The 21,436-nt window shown below is 45.9% G+C and overlaps 2 long non-coding RNA genes across 2 annotated transcripts; one reads left to right on the forward strand and one right to left on the reverse strand.

Moving 5' to 3' along the window:
* Window positions 1-6,066: 6,066 nt before the first annotated feature.
* Window positions 6,067-12,419, reverse strand: LOC139830651 (uncharacterized). The gene is made up of 4 exons (XR_011743619.1): window positions 12,279-12,419; window positions 11,694-12,188; window positions 7,293-7,374; window positions 6,067-6,360 (listed from the first exon to the last, which is right to left on the reverse strand). It is a non-coding gene; the product is annotated as an uncharacterized lncRNA (long non-coding RNA).
* On the forward strand, window positions 8,130-12,435 carry LOC127295453 (uncharacterized). The gene is made up of 5 exons (XR_011743618.1): window positions 8,130-8,715; window positions 8,810-9,641; window positions 9,760-10,073; window positions 10,703-12,237; window positions 12,306-12,435. It is a non-coding gene; the product is annotated as an uncharacterized lncRNA (long non-coding RNA).
* Window positions 12,436-21,436: the final 9,001 nt, after the last annotated feature.

Consider the following 21,436-nt stretch of genomic DNA (forward strand, 5'->3'; position numbering starts at 1 on the left):
ACCATGACGTAAGTCGATGTAGAAGATGGAGCGCCGAGAAGTCGTCGGTGATGTCACGGCGCATGGAAGTTGCTGCCCAACACCATGACGTAGGTCGATGTAGAAGATGGAGCGCCGAGAAGTCGTCGGCGATGTCACGGCGCATGGAAGTTGCTGCCCCAGCACCATGAAATAGGTCGACGTAGAAGATCGAGCGCCGACAAGTCGTTTGCGATGTCATGGTGCATGGGCGTTGCTGCCCTAGCACCATGACGTAGGTCGATGTAGAAGATCAAGTGTCGAGAAGTCGTCGGCGATGCCACGGCGCATGGAAGTTGCTTCCCTAGCACCATGACGTAGGTCGACGTAGAAGATCGAGCGCCGAGAAGTCGTCGGTGATGTCATGGCGCATAGGAGTTGCTGCCCTAGTACCATGATGTAGGTTGATGTAGATATACGGATGACAGGGATCCATCGGGCCACCTTCTGAGCATGGATGTCGCCTGCCCCGGCCGCCAATGTTTATTCGTTGTTGGCATAAGCCACTAGACGTCGTGAGGTCATAGGCGGTATCATGGACACACTGACATGGTGGTCCTGTAGCCATCTTCTTAGCGCAGGTTCAACGTGCGCGCCATGATGATTATAGCTGCACCAAGTGTGAATGCAAAGAATATGCAAGCAAGTATGTTTTGTAACATGTTTTAAAAAAATTCTTTAAACCATGAGGCATAGTGGTGTAATCGGAAAAGGCTACCAAAGGACTCGTCATTGGGGAAACGTCAGAGGACCATGACCGTGGCAACTCAATATTGAGTTTCCTTTAGAGTGTGCGTGTGTGTGGATACGACATGCTTCATGGATGCATCCGAGAGGCAGCAGAAGATCGTATTCTGGCCCATCATCGTACCGAGTGGAACCCCACAAATCGAACATTCCCCCGGACCGAGCCTCAAGAACACAAAGACTTAGGTGAGGTCAATTGGGGTAAATGGTTTTAGGACAAATGGCCGAAAATAATCCATGCCTTGATTGAGGGGTGGTGAATGACTGCTCCCGCCTCCTTTTGAGTGGTCCCCTTACTGCCCATGATTGCTTGACTTGCTTCTTTGAACTCTTGAAGATATTTACTCTTGTGAGAATTACTTTGCACGAACTATTTGTACAGCAGTGGACTTTATAAGATCACTTGAACTTCTGGAGATTTTCTTTGTTCTTCTCAGGATTGCTGGAACTTCTTCGGGAATATTCTTCGATTTTGGTCAGGGACCCACCTTGAGAACTTGGAAAACAGTCATTCACCTTGGTGGACTAAGAAAACCCTCTGGCACTTTATCTGGAGCTTATGGTGGCACGCCCCGGGGTTGCCAAGGGGCTACGCACCGAACCTCAACTTGTGTTGGGCCGGGCAGCGTTTTCTTGATCTTTTCCTATAGTCTTCCTCGGGACGCGAGCCTCCGTGAACCTGAGAAACACCAGGAAGAATGATGAGCATGGAGGCTCAGTGTCAGAAGTGCCCAAATAGTCTTCTCCACCGCCTCCAGAAGCATCCAATTGACATGTGTCGTGCATTATGAATGTGAGAGCAGCTCCACTGCAGCACGACATGTTCTGACGCCCTCTGACAAGTCCCAAGGTAGCCAATTCTTCAAACACTAGAGGATATTTGTAGGAAAAACCATTATTTCTACTTAGTAATTGCCTCAGATCATGCAAAAAGGTGGAATAATGTGATGCATGTGGTGCAAAAACCAAGTAAAACATGTGAAGGCTATAGATGCCATAGCTCTTCCGGTAGAACCTACGCTTGGTGAAGATATCCGCTCAGCACATCATCCTCGCATCCGAGCCCAATAGGTCGGAGAAGAAGGGCCAGAGCCTAGTAGGTCAGAGAAGACGAGCCATTTACTTCTTCATCAAAGGAGTATGCCACCCTTCCATCAATTAGAGACGTCGTCTTCATGGGGCGACCTAGGATAGGTTCAGTCGCCGGTGTACTAGGCTTCTAGTCAAGATTGACGAAACTTGTTTTTGCCTGGAACAAGGTAAATTCCCACTCACGAAACTGCCCCAAGTACAACTGGGCGTGATTCGGAGATCGGCCAAGCCTTCCATAAAAGGTGGACGATGACATGGTCCACCAAAGAAAGTCTTGGGGAGAGTAAAACAGCTTAGACCCATTATATAATGCATGGCGCCTTATTAACTGGCCGCCGTAATTCGGACAGAACCCATGTATCAAGGCATGTTGGATATGCACCCCGGGATTCCCACTAGAAAAGTGATCCCAGTCGGATCTTGAATTGCGAGGGAGTTATCCGGGCCATTTTACAAGATAGGGCCCCGGCTAGAACATCCCAAGATAAATAACTTCACACGCCGTCTTGTATTATGGAGAGGATCATGAAGACGAATTTGACGACCATTGTTGCGCAGCAAAGATGGGAGGAGAACCACGTCCCACCGGGCGTGCCATTTTGTTTGACACGAGAAATAATAAAAGGTGGACTAAATATTATCTCTCTACGCGCCAGGGGAAAATGAATATGCGGGCGTGCCAGTGTACATAAGTACATAAATAAAATATAGGGAAACATGTATTTTTATTAATCTCTCAATGGAGAAACGAAATTACAAGATCCCTTTACATATGCGCTCCGTGGCCTGCTAGCGCGGCCGATATGACTTGGGCGATTGTGTATTCTGGTTCATGGGGCCTCGGAAGGCTCCCGATTAATTACATCCGCGAGTCAACGCCGCGGACCACCTCTGATTAAGCTGCTGCAATGGTCGTCGTCTTCAAGTCTTGTCTTCTCCATGCACTTGGCGTAGACGACGATGATGTGATGGTGAGTGGAAAGCGGGACGGTATGTCCGTCGCCCCGGCGATGCTTAGCCATACTCTCTGGCTTGTCGATGTCTGGCCTCATCAGCTCAGACAGATGGGCGGCCTTCGCCTCGTCGGTGCCAGGCCTGGTGGTGTCCGCCTCGTCGGTGTCGGACTTGATGTCTTGCCTTCGCCTCGTCGGTGCCCGGCAAGAAATGGGTTGCTTCATCGGAGAAAAGACATGTTGGTGGAGTGGCTTCGCCTCGTTGGTGCTAGGCCGATGTTGGGGAAGAGGGTTGATGTGGTTGTCAGAGTAGACTTAAACGTCGTTGCGTGGCAGCGTGGCTTGATGACGATGATGTATGAACTTGGCGATGTAGATCTTGTAATGCCGGAGGTGTGCATGGGCCCATGGAGGCTTGATATGTCGTGGTCGTGTGACTCGGCTAGAAGAAGGGTAGCGTGCCGATGTAGTTGGCGCCCTCGCCGCCTTGTCACAGAGTCGATGAAGAAGATCTTCGTGTCGATGTAGTTGGCGTCCGTGTGTGGTACGGGTTGATGAAGATGTGCATCGGCTGAAGGTCATCTTGACTTGTTGGGTTCGAGCTGGGGTCAGTGTAGTCCTTGAAGGGAGCTCCGTTGAAGGCGATCGAGGCGCGTGGATGTCGATCTTTGTTGCGGGTGGGATGGAGCCGAATCCCCGGCGTCCATGATGAAGCGATCTCCGGACATCGGCACAGGGACCTCGTACGGTGATGCATACGTCCGCTTGAGTTCAGCTATTTGTACCTGATAACACAACACGGCTTGCATGTGGTAAATTAATTAATCAATGTATCCATATATACCTTGTTATTAGGATCAAAGGGCCATGGGCTTTATGCACGGCTCCTTCTCGTATGTCAAGCGGGCATCTGTAGCTAGATGAGATGCCTCCCTTTCTCTTCGTACCGCGCTCGCAATGGGTGGGCGTTGTACCGCGCTGGAGATGAATACGAGCGCTCGGCTGCCCACTGGCGTCGGCGCCGGGCCAGCCGTGTGCATCAGTGTTGACGATGTGGGGTGTATATGTGTAATATCACCGTGTTGCTGATGATGTCCACCTAGATCCTGGCGCGCATGGTGTGTCGCCGCCCCAGCGTCGGCTCCATAATGACGAAGGAGGTCTCTATGGTGATCACGATGGCAAGGTCTTGGCACCACATTGGTGGCGCACGTGCGTTTATGGGCGTCGATGGGCTCGATGAGGGCCAAGTTCACCATCACCGGGTGCACGCCGATGGGCTCCAGATGGAAGCTCCAACGGCGGCGTCCTCGTCGACGGAGGCAATCTTGTTCGCAGCGGCCTGTGGTGGCGTCGAGGAGCAGGACCTCCAAGGCCATGGTTGGCATCGTCGGCGCGACGGCTAGCTTGCCTTGTCAGCGTCGTGGAGAGCTTTGCTTGATGTGCATCATGGCGTGGCATCGGGTCGCTGCCAGACACATCATGTTGCCGTCGTCTTTGACATCTGCCGATAGGCGACCTCCGTCTTCAAGTTGGGCGTCCGTTCTGCCGCACCAGGTCTCTGCATCATGGCTCCAGGGCGTGTGCTCGGCGCATCATCCACCGTCTCCGGCCTCCGGATATAAGTGGCGCAACTGCCGTCGTTTGGGCGCGTGTAATAGTTCGCCGCCGCCGTGTACCAACTTGGCACGTCGTCCGCTGCCAGTGGTCTTGCTGGTGTCGCATCTCGGCGGCACAGCGTGCATTTTTGCAACGGCTGGCATCGCCAGTGCATGCCATGGGCTACCTGTAGACAGCTCCGGTGAGACCATTCGCGTCGACGGAGCTGATCTTGTTTGTCCCGGATGAAGACGGCCTCCATTGGTCTTGTCAGCGTCATCGGTGTGATGGCGTCAGGCTGTACGCCGGCAGCCTCGACGTCATCGTCGGTGGCATGGTGTGGAGTTGAAGATGGCGTCGCGCTGCACGCCGGCAACCCCGGGCGTTGTCGTCGCGCCCTATAAGTGTGGTGGTGATGGCGCCGCACTGCATGCCGGCAGCCTCGGCACGGACGTCATCGCCGTGCTTCACGGATGTGGTGTTGATGGCGCCACGCTTCACGCCGGCAGCCTCGGCACGGACGTCGTCGCCGTGCTTCACGGATGTGGTGTTGATGGCGCCACGCTGTACGCCGGCAGCCTCGTCAAGGTCATCGTCGTCGCGCCTCGCGGGTGCCATGGAGATGGCGCTGCGCCGCATGGTGGCAGCCACATCACGGACGTCGTCGTCGTGTCTCGCGGGAGTGGTGTTGATGGCGCCATGCTACGCGTCGGCAGCTTCGTCTTGGCCCGACGCCAAGTTTATGACGATCGGCTCACTATTGGTGTCGCAGCAAGCTCCGTCGGCTACCTTTCCAGCTTGATGCGCATCATGGCGTGGCGTGGGATCCCTGCCAGTCACGACGCGTCGCCGACGTCTTCGACCTCCAGTGATTGGCCACCTCCGGCTTCACGTCATGGGGCTCATCAGATCCCTGTGTTCTTCTCTTGTTAGACGCGTGGTCCGCTGCCGCCTCTTCCTCTGTGTCTCCTCCTCCCCTCTTGTGCAACACTTGCTATGTGCCTTTTATAGGCGAGCGTTGGGCTCGAACTGAAAGATACAAGGCGCGCGGGTTGTTATGCCGTTGCTCTGTTTACGGTACGTGTGCTTATCTTATCCCGCAGCTGGCCAGAGCCTCGTTTATCAATTAACCAGCTTTCCGATCGATCGGCACGAGGGTGGTGCGGGACGTACGCGACACGGGCGTGACGCGAGAACACGGACATGTTGCACTCGACCACCGAGACGCTTCCGTTTCGTAGCCTGGCCTGGATGCATAACATGTACACGTACATGTACGTCCATGACCCATGTCAGGCCTCGGGCGCATCGTGAGCTAGCAAAGGATTGATCCATGTGCATGTATATAAACACGCACTTAAATAATAGACTAGAAAACGCACCGGGAGATACCAAATCATGTCAGGCCTCGGGCGCATCGTGAGCTAGCAAAGGATTGATCCATGTGATAAACACGCACTTAAATAATAGACTAGAAAACATGACGGTGCGTTGCACCGGGAGATACCAAATCTATGTCGCAATCCTCAGCAAAGTTTACAAAGTACTCGTTCATTCTTGTATAATCACTAGTTGAATGCCCGTGCGTTGCTACGGCTTCATAAATTAAATTTAGACCTTGATATGTTAATCAAAACATCTATAATTAACCATCTATATATGCATCACATAAAGCTTATGTGTGAGTTGCTACAAAATCATGTTGCATTCTACTCAATAAATTTCACATGACCCTTTCAAGTTTATTTTCTCTCTGCATATTCAGAACAATGCATGTGAAAATTGCATAGATTGTGGTGTATGGGTCTAAAAAAATGGTCACTACACGTAGCGGTAGCACACCAGTGATGCCACACTTTACTTCGAGCATCCGCCATCTTCTCTCACTACCCGAGGAGAAGGATGCAATTGTCTCGAGGCTGTTGTGGCTTCCCAGAATCACTCCTTTTATCTAGATTGAGAATAATCAGATAATGAAAAATTGTGAAGAACTAAGTGAGAGCAAAAATACATATTGGTGCATATTATGTGTTACAAAAATAAAAAAGTAAAATAAAATTGGTTCTACGGATTCTTGTTCAATATGATGACAAATATAACTATCATCCATTGCCCGTGGAAAACTGGCAAGTAATTTGTTTCTGCATGTTGCTCGAGAAAGAGAGCCACATACAACTGTTGGAAAGGTTTTGGATGAGATCATAAGGTTGTATACGAACCTAGAAAATGAGAGAATCACAATATATGTGCACATATTTTTTTTGTTAAACTCAACTAAGATGAATAGTTAAAAACGAGGTACATCGTAAGTTTATTGTTATAGACCTCATCACCAACTTCTGAATGTTAATTGCAAGCAAACTAAATAGCAAAAATAGTTGTAGCTGCTTTGTCTTTCACATTTTTTAGATTGTGTGTATAGCGGGAGAAAACAATGATCCTAATGCACACATTAAGGAGGATAAACAATACTACCTCGGTTCCTAAATAAAAGATGTTCTAGTAGGCTAGTAACACATTTAAGGTGGACAGAGATAACATTCATGACGATTTAGTTCGTACATAGTAGCAGCACGTAGGACATGATCACAGGGTACACAATCAACTAAACAACTACCCATTCTAAGCAAAAGGGCACCGTAGGGGCATTTTCCGCTCCTTTACGTATAATTATCCAAACTAAAATCCTGATATGTTGAGGTCTCCACGAAAGTGAAACTCAACCTATATTTCAAAACGAACAACAGTCAACAACCATCCAGCAATTCAGTATGTCAAAATACTACTCCATGCACCCCAAATTAATGGCGTTAGATGGAGTACTTGTATTTAGTTATAGATGGAAGCTAAGCAAGTGATACAATAATAGCAAGTTGTTCACACCTTATTTCAACAACTTCTCCAGGAAATAGATTTCTTGAGATCCTCCAAGGACGTTAACACATCTAATTTCCCAATTGCAAGCCTGGTACAAAAATAAGAAATTCAAGCCTGATTTCCCAATTGCAAGGTGTTCCAAGCTGTAGGTTCTACAAGGAAAACTCAATTTCATAATTGATTTCATGAATTAATATTGCAATACTATTTCTTCGTCTCGATGCCAATTCACCGGATGTGTGTATCACAACAGGGAATTAGTTCAAATCTTATCACGGAGAACATGATAAATGAGAATGATTCATAATATCTTGTAGACGTTTAAGTTGTGTGTTACTGAACAAAAAGGAGAATCCTCATTAACGGAAGAGCCTACACGAAGTGGCAGTGTCTTTAGCAAAAGAGAAGCTGGTGCTACTGTTATTGCAGATGCAGCGTAGGATTTGAATATGAAAACTCAACATCCAATGAGACTATGCGATTCATATTATCGTATAGAAGATTACCTTGAGGGATGCACTCACATAACTACTATATTAATCCTCAACAGCTTCGCTTTTTCTCAGAGTTCTGGACTTTTTTTCGGATTAACCTGTAGCTGACACGTATATAGTTTTCTGGTTGATTTCCAACGTGATTTTCCTGTGTGCATATCTGGTGTTCTCTTGCATTTTTTGTTGTTCCTTTCCTTTGGTGTGTGCTGGGTTTTCTTTGGGCCTAGGTGGACATAGCATTATTGTTTTATGGTGGGGCCTGGACGTGTGGTGGTGGACTGGTGGGCTCTGGCACCGCTTTATTTTGTCTCCCCGCGTGCCTTTCCTTAATAGCACTCCAAGTCCCCAATCGGCTCACGTTTTGTAGATTTTTTATTCTCCTCTGTCCACCTCAACACGATGGCTTCAAGACGGACGAGATCCTCCACGACACAGCCGCCGAGCACACGTCTGGCGGCGATGGCGAGGAGAGAGCTCCTCCACGGCACAGCCGCCGACCTCGCGTATGGCGGCAATGGCGAGGAGATGCTCTGCCTCGACGTTCACCTTCTGTCCACACCGATCCCGCCACCCATATCCTCCCTTTTGCCTCCACTGACCGCCACAATCCCGTGCCTCCGAATCCCACTTCATCGCTGGATTTGTAGGACAAGGACGAGTTGGAGGGGATTTCCATCACGGAGCTCCAAAATCTGACGCGTCCTCCACCACGTCAGATCCCTCTGTCGCGGACGCAGCCCAGGCGGCGCCGGCCGAGCTCCTTTCGTGCGTTTTCCATCAAGATCGCCTGCATCAGCTTTGATTCAAGTCGAGCATACTTTGGATTGGCGGATGATGCTGATGATGATGACCAAAATCGACCAGCACGTTAGTGCTCTCCAGCAATATTATTTTCCCCTTCTATCATCTGCTCCTTAGTCTATGTGGGTATGCAGGTTTGTGAGCTCTAATTGTTTTCATGGTTCCATACATTTTTTAGTTTTATTACATGATTTGCCAATAACCATTGTGCTCTCTGATTATGCGCAGATGGATGCGGAGTAATAGATGCCTGGACACGATCTAGAGAACGACGACCAAGTTCAGCGGCCTGATACAGCCATCGGGCAGCAGCGGCGGCTGCTATGGTCGTGCACCGCACCTTGAGGCCACGGATCACCGGCGAGATCATGGTGTCAGCGACAAATTGCCTACTCACCATACCACCAGGCGGAACCCTTTGTGGTTTCTGCCGTGAAGATGGAGCTGGAAGTGGCTATCAAGTCACCCATCTTCAAGGTAATAATCAGTCGATTTGATTTGCCCACAAAGAGTTGTTTGTTGATTATCATTATCATGTGTTTCCATTTATATTGTCATATAGATGAAGTCACGAAGGTATTGAGTGATCTGCTTGTGTGTTTTGTGATTTTGGAAGATCTTGCTGCAATCCAAGTATTGCACCATAGTTCAATCTTTATGCCCATTCTTTTTCTCTGTGTTCACCGTTGATTAACTTTTTTATGATGTAGACTCATACCATTTTTTCTACTCACTCTGGTTCGCTGGGATGTAGTTATGGGCAAACTTTTGCCTATAATTTTCCTTTTTTGCATTTATTTATGTCTTGGTATGTACTTAAGCCAGGTGTCATGTTGTTCCTGCTTCTTTTGTTTCTTTCTACATAAAATTTTATTAGAATTGTCTAAATATTGGATCTGTTGATGCAAGAACAATGGAGAGAAATTGTTTAGGATCGATGAACTTGAACGGGACAGTGTGCTATTGCAACTGGAGGAGGATTGCCTCAACGCAGGAATAAAGCGGAACAGACTAGAAAGAAAAAAGGCAAACCTACTTCAAGCCATATCTTTGAGTGAAGGTCATATAATAAAACATTTCTGCTATGTTATAGCGTGAATCCTTTGCTAGGGTCAGCAAATCTTTTTTTGCTGTTTCTGATAGAATGTCATTTCAAATGCATGTTTTGCAATGAGAAGATGATGAACCTGAATGTATTAGAGAGATGTACTATAAAAAGGAAGAAGAAAATAAATGATAATTAGTAAACCAGAGAGTTGGGGCTTACTAATTAGTTTGGTAAGAACTCAAGATATTTCTCATCCTCTGCATCTTTCTAATCCAAAACACTATGTCCATGATTACATACACACATGCACCATTCTTTTCGATAAAAACATTGAAAACTAAAAGACAGTTCTTTGTCATGATCTGCAGCTTCACAGTATTCTTGATGGGATTAATTTTAGGTCTTAGACCCAAAGTATTACTTATGAGTTCCTTCTGTTACAAGGTATGCTAGCTCTTAATTTATATTTCAGACTTCCCTAATTTTCTTTTCATGAGAAATTTTGAGGCATTGTTGTCCATATTTGTGATACCTAGATAGTTGCCTAAATATTTATGTACCTTGTTATATAATCTTCATGATGAAACCTTTAATAGTTTCATAGTTTTCGCTTTCATTGGTTTCAGCGTATTTTCTATGTGGGTACCGACACAATTTATAGAAATTTCCTTTCCTTTTTCTTTTAAATTATAAAGTGCAATTGATTGCACAAGATGGAGCCTTATAGAAGAACGGCAAGATATGGTCTCATAGAAGAACTGACCACTCACAGTATTTCATACTAGCATTTAGATTTACACAAATATGATAAGGTTTTCGTGGGTTCAATTTTGTAAGACTATAGTTGATGCTAGAATAAGATGTGGAAGATGGAGAAAGTTCAGACCACACATGAAATTCCTGAAAATAAGATGGAAGAAGTGAGCGTTCACTGCAATTTATTTGGTACTATCTGTTGTGTCTATGTTCTAATATTTTTCACGATATACCTCGCAAAGACTATTTCTGGTTTTTTTTTGTTGCTATGCATCTACATCCTGTTATCTCGCTCATGGTAAATAAATGTCGTGTAGTTTGGTATTTATCTCGGAAAGCTATATGCGACCGGCAAATATTCTACTTTTTCTTTGTCTATTGCAATAGTTTAGAGTTGATCTATGCTCGAATTGAAATCGACGGAAGGTATGTTCATCATACATCTTAAGATTATTTTGAATACATATGAAAAATAGACGATTGGTTGATCTTTCTACATATTTTTCACCTTTCTTTCCCGCATTTTACGTTCCCGCATTTTACGTGTTTAACATCCCTGATTTATTTAGTTTACCCATCAGACAAATACACTTTATCTGCAGTATGCTATAAAAGTAACAATGAAGGAAAAACTGTATTGTTCTTTTATTGTATAATTTGGTTTGCTAGATAGTGATTTGTCACCAATTGGGTGGCCACTAATTTAGAGTTTAGAATCTCATGTCTGCACTATTTGCTAACCTTACTGAGCAGCATCATGAACATATTTTTACTGAAAAACCGGACATGTACAACTATGTTTCCAGTTCATAATTTAACACATAATTTTGGTTAGTGTGAGTAGCCTAGATGTATTGTTCTGAGTATGGCATAGGTAGACAGTTCTCTATCTCAGAAAATATGCTTGAAGATCACCCCTGTTTTTTTGTCTAATTTTTATACAGAGTTTTAGTTGCTTCACACAGAAACAAATATCAAGAACACTTCTGATTATGGGAGCTGCACACAGAAACAAGCATCAAGAGCACTTTATTTTACTGCTAATCCGAACATGTACAACTTTGCTTTTAGTTCTTACATTACCATGTAGTTATCATTTGTTTGATCATTGTAAATGTACTGGTTCTGAATATGGCGTAAATAAGTAAATCTCAAAGTAAGATTTGAAGGTCACACTGTTCTTTTTTTGTCTATGGAATGACAACGGCTGGTGCATGTGTAACAGATGGGCACTAATATATGTCAATAATATTTTTTCTAAGCCAAACGAAGAATTAAGGGATTAACGGGAAAAGGAGAAGAGGTCACCTGTAGTGATGTTTTTTTCTGCTGAAAACATCGGCTCTTTGTCTCGGGGAAGACCTCATAGCATGGCAATGGCATACGGCAACACTCACTCTCAAATGGCATATTGCTGATAATGAGTTAGGACGCCAAGCTGGCAGTCAAATACTCGAAGTAGGTGGAGAAAATCTGCTCCTTTTTTGTACATACCGCGTGCTTACCCAACGCTGCTTGAACTCTGATTCACAGTGCTTGCATCGGCGCTTCAGACTCCTCCAAATCGTCGATAAGCGGTGGCGGCCTCCAAAATTTGGGAGGAGGAGCAGGAGCTAGACGTCGGGCCAAAAAGAGAAAGGGAATCCCATTGTTCTGCTTGCTGCGCTGTGGTCTGATGAGACAACAAGTACACCAGCGCCCATTCCGACCCGGTGTCATCAGCGACAGCGTGGTGCACCGCCGTCTGCCAGAGCATGAAGCTCCTGCATCCACTGAAGTTAATCCTCTAATCAGCCTTGAAAGCTGGAAAGAATAAAGACCAAATTTGGTGACAGGCTTGCCAAGAAACAGAGTAACTAATGTATATTATGATTATTCAAGAATGAAACATACCGTCCGATTTGACATGATGGTGTAGAGGAAGAAGTTGGCAGCGTATACGCCAAGCAGTGGCATGCGCCCCGGTAGCAGCGAAACGTGGCGCGGATGATCCCTCATCGACCAAGAACTTTGCGGGCCTGCGCTCCCGAGGAGGGTGACCACCAACAGCACTCGCGCCGGGCCGCCAATCCCTGCTGCCGACTTGTGCGGGACTCAAGTTCCTCAGCTCGCCCAGCTCGAGGTTCCACAGCTCTGACCCAAAGGGGACGGAGGAGCGGTGAGATCTGTCCACAGGAGAGCTGAAGGTCCAGAGGGACAGGAGCACAACCAGAGGTCTCGCCAGACGGCTCAGCTTCCATCGGCTGCTTCAATTCTTGCTTAGCTCGAGTTCATACAGAGAAATTGGGGAAGAATACGGAAGCGGAAAGAGGATACGGAGATGTGTATAATACAGAGGAGAAGGATACGGACGGAATTGTATTTTTACTGATTTTTTTTCTTTTGGAGAAAATGCCAAAGCTGGGGCGCGGGAGGGACTGTCCTAGGATGGTTCCAGGCGTGAGGGTCAGAAACGTGTCCTCATTTACAATGTTTTGATGCACTAAGGAATTTGCTCTTGAACTTGCAAAAGTAAAATAGAAACGGCTCCTCCTTTACCAAATTGATTTTCAGCAAAAAGCTAATTAAAAAGAAATATTTCTGCATAAAAACATATATGCTAAACGGAACATAATAGGGGGATGCTCTGACTTAAATTAGTGTGTAAGGGTATTTAGACATGTTTCTTTTTCTGATCTCATAAAATTTAATCAGTGATACAACAATTGAAACAGAACACAACACAATTCGACGAAAATGCCCCAACAGTAAAAAGAGAGAGAGAAATATAAGGGGAATAATACAAGGAGCAGGCGCACGATCGTGCTGCCCAGCACAATCATCTACCTAGAAACAACAAACAGTGCTCCATGACATCAGTTTCTCGCTGGGAGTACCTGCACACCTCGGTCTGGGACTGCAAAGACAACGGTTCTGGAGCATACAGTGACAGCAGAGGCCTCAACATGTACCAACAGAATGAAGCTTTGGTTTATTTGGGCTAACATATCTCTTTAGATTCATCGGATACCATGCACATGATTTTAGTGTATGTTGTATAAGATTTCATTACCAATCATCTTAAAAGCTCATTATTTAGATGAAAAAAATTCAAGTATAACCTTAAAAATATTACAACCATCATATTACACAGTTGGCACGGCGTGCCGCCGTGCCCATCCATTGCTAGTTATATAATCAGAGGTCTAAAAAAGTCCATGCCATGGACATGTGCTCAAAAAATGTTGAACGAACCTAGAAGTCCACATCTGCTATAGTTGCCTCGGTGCGTGCATATTGAGATAAAAACGAAATAGAGAAGTGTAGCTGTCTTACATCCTACAAAGAAAGAATCCAGTAGAAGTTCCACATCCTCTCTGTATCTGCCTCGAAGTGTAGCTGTCTTTTTTTCCGATAAAGGGAATATATTAATATCAAAAAGATACCAATTACACCCAGCCTCTGCAACAACGCACCATCCTAATGGCACTACGGATGTACACAGCCAAAAAAAGAAAAGAAAACTAAGAAAAAAAGCCCGCTACAGTATCTCGGACCTAACAACAGCAATACATCCACCGCCAAGACAACACCTGAAATACAGACTCTCCAAAAACGACGCCTCCAAGAAGGGAACAGTGCTCTAACACCATCGTCGCCCGATCAACGGTCTTAGGTTTTCGCCCTGAAGATAGTCCCCGCTCTCAAAACAATGCCTCCAACAAGGTCATTGCCAGGCACAACCAGTTAAGGCCAGACCTTGGGTTTTCACCCTGAAAGGTAGGACTCTGAACTTCACCTGTGTTGTCGCCCCCACTTTCATACCGCTGATGTGAAGCCCGGAACACCAAGCAAGTCCCTCAACAGCGCGAAGACTTAAACCTCCCTTAGCTAGTCCTCCCCTCCGGCCTTCATGAACTTCTCTTCTTCCGACTTTCATCAGGGATCCATAGTCACTTGATGTCAACACAGAAAAAGAGCTTCGCGCCGCTCCCTCCAGAACCAATCGGTCGGAATAAAAGCATGGGTGCGCACGACCGAATACCACTGATCCAGCAAACTCCAGGCAAAATGCACTGTTACATTCGCCGGCGGAGCCTTCCGGAACTTAACACTCCGGCTAGATCACGAGTCCAGACCTCCGGTAGGTCTTCCTCTTCACGCAAGAGAGACCCTAGGACCACCGCCTTTTATTCAGGTCGGACCCCCACGTCGGCGACCATCCCGGGATGGCCACTCCAACCCTCCACCGGCAACTCCGTCGCCGGCTTCCATGCATCTCCATCTCGCCGCCGGAACGCGGTGATAGATCGATAGATCCACCACCACCAACCGCAGGCCGACCCTCTCCGGCGAAGAAGAGGGCCACCTCCACCGTCGTACCCAAGGCTGCTGCCCCGGGCGACCTCGTGTCGCGGGTGAAGCCTGAGATCGCCTCCACTCACCGGCGAGAGGCGGGGGAAATTGGCGCAGGCCATGGGCCTGACCGCCGCCCACCACCAGCCCCTGCCGGAGTGCTGCAGAGACGACGGGAGGAGGGAGACCGCAGCGCTGGCCGCCGCCGCCCATCCCAACCGCGCCGGCCGATCCACCAGGGGAGAGCCGACGGGAGAAGGGGGCGCAGCGCAGGCCGCCACCGCCCATCCCATCCGCGCGTCCGCCATGCGTCGAGGAGGGGAGATCCGGCCGCCGTCCACCATGCATCGACGAGGAAGGGCCCCCGCCGCCGCCACGCCCCGTGGGTCTTTGCCCCGGCGGCGCTACCGGCGGCGGAAGCGGCGGTTAGGGCTGGGAGGCTGGGGTGCGGGAGGCTGGGAGGCTGGGGTGCGGGAGGCTCTCCGCCAGAAACACGCAAGACATACATAGGTGTAGCTGTCTTACATCCTACAAAGAAAGAGCAATTAATTTCTACAGCCTACAGAACTGGAGGAGCATTTTGATTAGATAAAATATATGTATAGCACCGAAAGGGCGATATGAGATCTAGTTAGCTCTTCAGGACATCTTCTAATTACCCAAAGCACCTTCATGCTCCCTTTCAACTTGCATCAGCACTGACAAAGATTTGACGCTAACTCCAAAATGCTGACCACTCGAAGCAAATTATGATATCCGTCCACCGAAATCCTCTGCCAGAGCTGAAACAAATAATATTAGCCCAACCATGAGGCTAATAGAAAAGCAGTACCTACATATAGAATCATAATCATTAGACTTCATAACAATATTTGAAATTATAATGCTGCTGCATTTTGTATGTATGGTGTTTCTCAAGTTAAATGTAACAGAAATTATCATTGAAATGGTTCAGAAGTTATAATGTAACGGAAATTATAATGCTTCAGAAACAGTGACGTATTCCTATTTTAGAATTTACAACCGTTCAGACGATTAATAGGACAAACTGTAGATGTTCATAGAAATGGACGCAAGGAAGTATTGGAGCAACACCTCAATCTTACATTGACATGGAAGTCCTACGGAGGAAGATGAACACGTTGTTGATAGATAATTCCTCCCGATGGGCATTCAATATCCTCACCTTGCTATGGAAGTTTATGGGATGGCCGCATCCCCTCTCACCTAATGCGTGATAATCCTACATACTGATATACGCACCTTGCAGTACGGGGAGATGGTGATCATAGAAAAAAAGGCAATGACTCGGATGTACATATAATTGGGAACAAGCAAGTGCGTGACTACTTGCCCTATCTGAGAGTGTCCCACGATAGTTCTTTTGATCGATTTGGTTTGCCGAAGATGGTTGGCTCTGCGCCTCTGCTGGCGCAAGATGGTTGGCTGCAGCTGGCAAGACCGCAGATTGTCAAATCTCTGTTACGCTGCACATGGACCCGGTCCAAGACATGGCCTACCTGTCATAGTCATAGTATGTATTGTTTTCGGTCCTTGTGCTTTGCCTCGGGTGCGCTGCGATGCTAGTGGAGGAGGCTGCCACTGTCCTTTGTTTCCTTTATTCTGCAAACGTATATGTTGCATTCTCCTTGACTCTGCATGTAGGCCCTCTGCTCTATGTGTCCCACATGTCATACTCATGTCATTGTGTTTCAATGGTCAGTTTCATCCGGCGTTACAGAAAAAGGAGGAAAATCAGGACGAATCCATCAGATACCACCGCCCCCGCATGGCTGCGTCCGACCTCTGCTCTCACGCAGTCTCTACCTCGAGCCCCACGCCTTCTCTCTCTCGCAAGCTTTCCTCCTCTTTGTTCTCAGCTCGCCGCCACCACTTCTGTCCTACTCCCCTGCTTTCCGATGCCCACTCCTCCGTCGGCGTAGGAGATGATGGAGCCTGGCTTACTCCATGGCGGCATGCCGCGCGACCAGGATAGGATGGACCGGCTGCATCAATTTTGTGCACCCCGGTCGGCGGCGTCATCTTCTGACATGACGCGATTGGCTTTTGCTCGCCGCCATTGCTGGGAAAGGAGGAGGAGGAGGGTAGGAGTCACCTGCGGCCGACGGATCTCTCCATCCCCCTGAACCCAAGTGGTGGCGAGCAATGGGGATGCAGTCACGAGGCGACATCGAGGGATTCTCTAGCCGGTGCAGGCCACCTCATCCAAAGCTCCGTCTTCACAGGCCCAGCCGCCCAGGCGTGACGTGATTAGGTGCTCCTGGCCTCCCCTTCCTCTCTCCCTCTCTTCTCACATTTTTCTATGCCTTCCCAGTTCAATCCCTTTTCCTATTCATATATAAAGTATACTGGTCTTAATTTTAGTTATTTGGTTGCATAGCTCATTGTTTTTTCACTTGTTGACAGTGTGATTGATCGGCTATCTATGGATTGTTCGTGGGTTCCTGATTGCTCTGGTTTTATCCCCAAAATCTGTGATGCCCTTTTATTTTGATTTTTGAATCTGTGTTTGATGCAAACATGAGTTTTGCACGTACATGGAAAAAGTTGAGAGACTATGTCTTAAAATCTAGGTGAAAAACATGGTGATTTGTTCTTCTTTTCTCGTATGTTCTTTCCATCCAGTTTCTGATTTTTGTTTTCTTGTTGGTTGCTCCAGGCACGAGGAGTGCACACGTAGGAAATATGAGAAGAGGTAGAAGCTACAATAGAAAAAGAAGAAGCCAAAGGTTTCATATTAGCCTCTTCCTTTGCATAATAAACCATTGTAAGTTCCTTTTGTAGATCATGTTGTAGTTTACCCATCACCCCAAAAGAATGTGACATCAGATGTGTAGAATTGTGCCATCCAGGTTTAATCTTCAGTAGGTGTGGTGACCCGGCATACCACTGCATGGTGTAGTATGCAAGTCTGATATAACACCAATGAAACACCGTTCCACTAGTATTATATCGCTCAGAGTGGTACAACAGAAACATATGCGGGTCCAAGGTATGTCTATAGAATTACAACACCGACTCTGTTACATAAGATCATCACAGCCTCCTACTTTACAATGAGGTAAAACTGCAAATAACTCCAGAAGAACGACTCGTAGTCTAATCTTATCACGAACTCTATTTGCAGAGTATTTAACTAGCTACAGAGGCTAAGAATATATTCTAGCTAATTAGGAGCTAGGTTTAGGAAGCTGGTTCCCTTCTATGGTTAAACTAGGTTTTCTCCTTGATGGATGTGGTATCTGACTCCTCTGACAGGGTCCTATCTCTTGAAGTAGTTGTTGACTCCTCGGCCTTCGAGTTGTATTGTAGATCCTCCTTCGATGCCTCCATATCTAAGCAGGGGATTTAAGAGTGGGATGAGTACGAGCGTACTCAACAAGTTCATTATAGGAAAGAGGTGTTTAATGCACTAGCTACGGCATTAGACCAGAAAGTCTAATACCAATGCAGGTTTTCATAACCATTTCTTCAAAAGGTTGCTTTTATTCAGAAGAACTATGTCCGTCAGCCTTCACCGGTTTACTAGAACTTCATGGAGCTCCTTTCCGGCCGCGTTCGCAGTTCCATATCCGGAACGAGGAGTGACAGGTCACGGTTCTTTACACTCTGCAGAGGTGTGTTGCTTTACCCATAAGAGATCTTAACCTTGGTGCCAACCGGGCGCGCAACCCGTCCACACTTCCTATGGTGTGAGGCCCGGTATAAGGTCTAGCCAATCATGTTCCTCTGCTACCTCGAACACCCACCCTTTGTTGCATGCCCCGACCCTGGGTCCTCGCCGGTCCCATTATTCCCATAGATTTCAGGGTGGACCCCGACCACGACGACAGTCTGGGATCGAACCAAACTCCTTCGCCGTAGGCGCAACCCATCATAGACCGCAATACCGTGGGGACTTAAGGCTTCCCGACCTACCGCTTGCACTTCGAGCGACAAGTGTCTACAGACTATGCCGTGGGGACTTAAGGCTTCCCGACCTACCGCTTGCCCCGATGATACAAGTGTCTACGGTAAAGCGCATCCGTTGATGAACGAGAGGTGGAAACACTTTTGACTACTTCGTCCCACTCCGGATCTTATGGTTAACACGGGTATTACGGCACAAGAATCACTGGCGACATTTGTTGTTTAATCCTAGATGGATATAAACCCGTGCAATGGAACCTCCACCATATCAACACAATCCATGGTTCCATTGCCCACCACATAGTCATATTCATAGTTATGAAAGTAGTGGTTTTGGTTTTTATGCAATAGTGATAACCATAATACTTTGCAAGTAATTTGATAGAAATACTCAAATGACATGAGCAAGTGATGAACTTGCCTTTCTTGACTGCAAGATTATGCAGACAAGGTCTTCGATACGCAATAACTCCAAATTCTGAAATAGCATCATCGTCCGGTAAGGACGATGTTTAAAAGATTGGCAAGGATGCAATAATGCATAAGAATGAGATGCAATCGCTCTAAGCGTGACCTAACCCCGATGATTTAGGATCTGTGAGTTGTAATGATTGGTTCAGGGTGTGTTGCACTTTTAGAGTGATTCACAAGCAAGGTTCTTATTCAAAGCGATTACTTGGTATCATAAACATGTCTTGCAATATGTCATAACAATAGCATTAATAGCACACAACAATAAGATTTGGTGTAATCCTAACATGTAATGAATTAATAGTGGTTGGTTTTAGTACTATATGGCATGGTTAATGGTTAATTATCATATACTTCAAAAGTATAACTTTTGAAGAACATGTTCTTTAATAAAGAACAAGTATGATAATTAGGGCTGTGGAGTTCTATGGTTTACTATGATTTTAATTGGTTTCTGGAGTAAGTGGTAGATGGATCCCAACGAAGTTGGATTCATCAACACCAAGGGCTTGTAAGGTTGAGATGAGCCTAGGTATCCTAAGCAATTCATTATACATGGTTGTTGTCAAGGTTAGTTTAGCTTGCTAGTGATAGCTGGCTAGGGTTTATAGGTCCTTATAAGCAGGGTTGGTGATGATTCCCTATTTTCTTCAAAAGAATAACTTTTGAAGAACATACTTCTTAAATAATAAGAAGTATATCAATTAGGGTTGAAGTGATCTAGGTTTTACTGTTGGTTTTATTAAGTAAGGAGTAATTGACTCCTGAATAGGATGGTTCATAATTATGAAGTATTTGTAGGGTTCAGTGGACTATGTTTATGTAATGATAAATATTGGGCCTAGATGCTATTTGGGTTCATCACAATGGTGTGATGCTAAACATGGATGAATAAGGATGATGGTTTTGACAGTAGAAGCTAGGGTTTAAACTTGGTTGATCCTACTTGATCAACTAGGTTTAGTGATATGCATACATGGAATACTAATTTGCTAGTGATAGGGTTCTACATTTTATGTGGACATAGGTATGTCTTTTAGTTGCTAATGGTGGCTCTATGATTTGAATTAAAGTACCATGATCACCTGTTCTAACATTGGGTTTAGGTTAGAAACAAATTAGAGTTCACATTTAATAATGGAACTAGGTTCCTAATTAATTTAGGGTTTTAGGAGTCACATGAAATGATGAATTCCTGTTTTTTCAACCATATGGAACTAGGGTTTACTAGTTACCCTATAATTCTGGAATTAATAACTTCATTAGTAAAGTTAAAGTTATTAATAACTTTGAAATGAAAATAATCTTGGATTTGACATTTTCCTATTTTTAAAGAATTTAATAATTAAGACAATTATTAATTAGGGTGTAAATCCTCCTATTAAGGATTTAATAAATTATAAGCAAAGGAAAATTAGTTTTAATATTTTCCTGATTTGCTTACTGGTTTTTATTAATTTTAGAAGTTTTTCTTAATTATTGAATTTTAATTAAATTTGGAATTAAAATTAAAGACTTAATTAACAAGTATTAATAATTGAATTTTTATTAAAAATAAAAATTTCATATTATATTTTTATTGGATAGAGTTTAGTTTTCTAAGAATTTTGATATCTTATTTATATTTTTCCGAGTTAAAATGAATTTGCTATAATTATTTGAAGTTGCAGTAATTTTCTGTAATTTAAATTAAATGGAAATACTATTTGTACCGATTCGTTTCTAAATCTGCTCGCTGACTGGTGGGGCTAAGGTCCACGTGGAACGCCACGCGGACAAAGACTGGTCAAGTTGTCTCTGGGGTTGACCAGCCACGCTATCTCGCCGGAGGATACGCCGGCGAGCTACGGCGGCGACGTTCTGGCCCTCCCGCAGATGCACAGATGGTACTAAACGAACCGCCACACGATTCTGAACCTAAAGGTTGTGGCTTCCCCACGAGAAGGTCACCGGAAAAAGCTCCGGCGAGCATTACTACGGCGGCGCGAGTCCGACGGACTCCAATCGGACGCTAGGGACGTCTATTTAGGGCAATAGGGGATGCAAAAGATGCGCAGACTCACCGCAAAGTTGTTAGGATGCACGAGGAAGACGGGGATGGACGGAGTTGAGCACGGCGTCGCGATTTCCGGCGAACCCGAGCGAAAGGGATCGATCGAATTCATCTGATTGAGAACGCCATTTCTTGATTCCTTCTACCAGAACAATCCTCATGTTCATGCGCTTCTTGTGGACTACCTCAGGGTCCCTGGGGTGGCCTGTATCGTCGAGTTCGTCCTCGACGCCGGCGACCTCTGTGAGGTGGTGGCGACAAA

This window comes from Lolium perenne, chromosome 4 (genome assembly GCF_019359855.2).
Source record: "Lolium perenne isolate Kyuss_39 chromosome 4, Kyuss_2.0, whole genome shotgun sequence".
Classification (NCBI taxonomy): domain Eukaryota; kingdom Viridiplantae; phylum Streptophyta; class Magnoliopsida; order Poales; family Poaceae; genus Lolium; species Lolium perenne.